Genomic DNA, 3,780 nt, shown 5'->3' on the forward strand with positions numbered 1-3,780 from the left:
CTGGGCTGGGCTCTGGCAGCACAGGCAGGGCCCAGCCCTGCGCACAGAGAAGCAGCTGCTGTCAGGGACAGCTCCAGGCAGCAGAGCTCAGAGCAGGGAGAGGGGGGAAAGTGCCCCCAGGCTGTGCTGGGATATTTAAAGTCCTCTCGAAACCCAATGATTCCATGATTACTATTTTTACAGATCCCCATGCCAAGGCAGAGCAAATATCCAACAGCAGCTCCACCAGCCACTTCCTCCTGCTGGCATTGGCAGACACGCGGCAGCTGCAGCTCCTGCACTTCTGCCTCTTGCTGGGCATCTCCCTGGCTGCCCTCCTGGGCAACGGCCTCATCATCAGCGCCGTAGCCTGCGGCCACCACCTGCACACGCCCATGTTCTTCTTCCTGCTCAACCTGGCCCTCACTGACCTGGGCTCCATCTGCACCACTGTCCCCAAAGCCATGCACAATTCCCTCTGGGACACCAGGAACATCTCCTACACAGGATGTGCTGCTCAAGTATTTTTTTTTGTTTTCTGGGCAGCAACAGAGTTTTATCTCTTGACTGTCATGTGCTACAACCGCTACGTGTCCATCTGTAAACCCCTGCACTACAGGACCCTCTTGGGCAGCAGAGCTTGTGCCCACATGGCAGCAGCTGCCTGGGCCAGTGCCTTTCTCACTGCTCTGCTTCTCACAGCCAATACATTTTCCCTGCCCCTGTGCCATGGCAATGCCCTGGGCCAGTTCTTCTGTGAAATCCCACAGATCATCAAGCTCTCCTGCTCCAAACATTATCTCAGGGAATTTGTCCCAATTGCTGTAAGTGTGTGTTTAAATTTTGGTTGTTTTGTGTTCATTGTTTTCTCCTATATTCAGATCTTCAAGGCCATGCTGAGGATCCCCTCTGAGCAGGGACGGTACAAAGCTTTTTCCACCTGCCTCCCTCACCTGGCTGTGGTCTCCCTGTTTCTCAGCACTGCAGCGTTAGCTCATCTGAAGCCCCCCTCCATGTCCTCCCCATCCCTGGATCTGGCCCTGTCAGTTCTGTACTCGATGGTACCTCCAGCCCTGAACCCACTCATCTACAGCCTGAGGAACCAGGATCTCAAGGCTGCAGTGTGGAGACTGATGACTGGATGCTTCCAGGAACATTAAACTGCTTTCCAATTTCTGCAAATCACTTGTAATAAAACTCGTTTTTGATATGTTCTGTTGGTTTCATTTTGGAGGTTCTTTTTCTTTGTTTTATGTTTTTAAACTTGTCTGATACTCTTAGATTGGATGTGACCAACATGTGTTCTCTAGTTTATATACTTTTAAGAAAGCATCATCCTAAAGTCATTAAGTACATCACAATAACTTATTATATTCATTAGAGCAAAGATCTTTGTATCAATATAATTAGCAAAAGTTTTACAGAAATTTAATAAGGCACGTATACACATTTATGCATGCACCTAGTCTAGCTTACAAAAATTTACATGTATCTTTTCAAATCTGTTCGCATGCTGATGCTTTGTCTTCTTCCTTGCTATGGATACACTCTAAAATCATCAATTGTTATTTCATCCATTACCGCAGCTTTTTTTGTAAGCTAGCTGTCAAGCCCTTCTGTATTTTCCACAGAGAAATGGCACTGAAAATGCCATTTGTCATTTTGTTTCTCTCCACACTCACTGTAGCACAGACTGTGTCAATGTGGGGCTGCACCCTCAGTGCTTTAAAGTAGCTAAAGGATGTCCCAGCAGAGTTTTCTGCAGAGATGCCGTTTTGTTGCCTTCTCTGGAGCTGCAGCAGCAATGTCAGTGTGCAGAGCTGGGGGCAGATCAGTGCTGGCACAGCAGCTGTGCCCAGCAGCAGCAGCAGCACTTGGTGTTGCCAGTGCTGCTGCTGTGGCCCTGCACTGCTGCCCTGCTGGCCCTGGTGTTGCTGCAGGGCCTGAGTGCTCTCGGGGCCGGGCACAGCCCTGGGGGTGGCAGTGCCGGGGCTGCAGCAGGGACAGGCCATGGGCACTGCTGGGGCAGCGCTGACGCCTCAGCCCAGAGCCTGGGGGCTCCAGGCTCCTTGCCCAGGCTCTCTCTCAAGGACACAGCCAGGCCAATGCTCAGCACAGAAAAGCCCCATGAGCAGCCCCAGGCTGGCTGTGGGCAGGCTGGGGGCAAACAGCATGGCTGGGGCTCTGCAAGGGCCCTGGGGGAGATGGGAAGGAGCAGCAGAGCAGGGGCTGATCCATCCCTAGTGCACTGCACAGCCCAGGGCAGTGTCCCAGAGCGTCCTCATGGAGCTGCCAACAACATCCCCCCTCTGCAGCCCTGGCCTCTCCCCCAGCTCACACAGGTGCCCATCCTTGCAGGCACAGACACGGCAGCACTGGCTCAGCAGCCCCTGTTTGCATTGCACAGAGCAGCGGGAGCACCCCCATGCTGTTGTTGTGGGGACACGAACCTGAGGGAGCACAAATGCCATCAGCCCCTGGGGCCAGCAAGGGCTGGGGGACACCAGGGAAACCATTCAGCTTTGTCCTGGCCTCTGCACTCAGCCAGAAAGTTTGTTCCCATCAGCTGGGAGTTTCCTGTCCCACTGCAGACACTGGTGCTCAGAGCCAGGGCTGCCTGGCAGCCACCTCCAAAATGCCCTGACCATTTCCCTTACTTCACCTTTGCTTTCTGTACTCTTTGCTTGTACAAATTTGTTCCTCTTGCCCATCTCTGTCCCCTCCCCTGCAAACAGCCCATCCCTGTTTGCCCTTTCCTCTCCGGCCCCACTCCCCACTGCAGTTCCTGACCTGGTCCCATGGGAACGTCCCTTTGGCAGCAGGATCATCCTACAAGTGCTGCAGGAATGGTCTGCAGGCTCCTGCAGTGCCTGGTGCTGCTCCCTTGCCAGAGGCACCCCAGGCCAGGGGGGCACATCTGGGCTGCTGTGTCTGGCTCTGGGGCTCCCTGTTCTGGGCAGTGAGGAGGAGCTGCAGAGGCTCTGCAGGACTGACAGGATGGGCTTTGGGGCTGGCAGGAGAAGCTGAGGGGCCTGGGCTGCTGGAGCTTCTGAAGAGGAGGCCCAGGACTCATTGTGCAACTGCTCCAAGGGTGGTTTCAGAAAATCACAGAATCACTCAGAATGGAAAAGACCTTGGAGAACATCAAGTCCAACCTGTGCCCTGACACCAGCTTGTGTCCCTGAGCCTCCTCTTCTCACCAATAAAAAACCCAAGCTCCCTCAACCACACCACACAGGATTTGTTCTCCAGACCCTTCCCCAGCCTTGTTGCCCTTCACTGGACATGCTCCAGCCCTTCCATGTCCTTCCTAAATTAGGGGGCCGAGAACTGGACACAGCATTTAAGGGGCTGCCCAACCAGTCCTGAGCACAGGGGAAGAATCCCTGCCCTGCTCCTGCTGGCCACACCATTCCTGATCCAGCCAGGAGCCTTTGGCCTTCTTGCCCACCTGGGCACACTGCTGGCTCATGTCCAGCCTGCTGTTCATCAGTCCCTGCAGGTCCCTTTCTGCCTGGCTGCTGTCCAGCCACTCTGTCACCAGCCTGTAGCGCTGCAGGGGTTGTTGTGGCCAAAGTGCAGGACCCAGCACTTGGGCTTGTTCAACCTCACCTTGTTGGATTTGGGCCCTGGATCCAGCCTGTTCAGGGCCCTGTGCAGAGCCCTCCTACCCTCCAGCACATCCACACTCACACCCACCTTGGTGTCATCTGCAGATTTGCTGATTCTGGACTCAGTCCCCTCATGCAGATCATCAGTGCAGATACTGAAATCCACACTGCCTGACTCTGACCCCTCGGC

General features: G+C 54.5%; 1 pseudogene; it reads left to right on the top strand.

The window, feature by feature from the left end:
* Positions 1-212: 212 nt before the first annotated feature.
* LOC134434575 (olfactory receptor 14J1-like) lies at positions 213-1,081 on the top strand (annotated as a pseudogene).
* Positions 1,082-3,780: the final 2,699 nt, after the last annotated feature.

Source organism: Melospiza melodia, unplaced genomic scaffold (assembly GCF_035770615.1).
Source record: "Melospiza melodia melodia isolate bMelMel2 unplaced genomic scaffold, bMelMel2.pri scaffold_44, whole genome shotgun sequence".
NCBI classification, from domain to species: Eukaryota; Metazoa; Chordata; class Aves; order Passeriformes; family Passerellidae; genus Melospiza; species Melospiza melodia.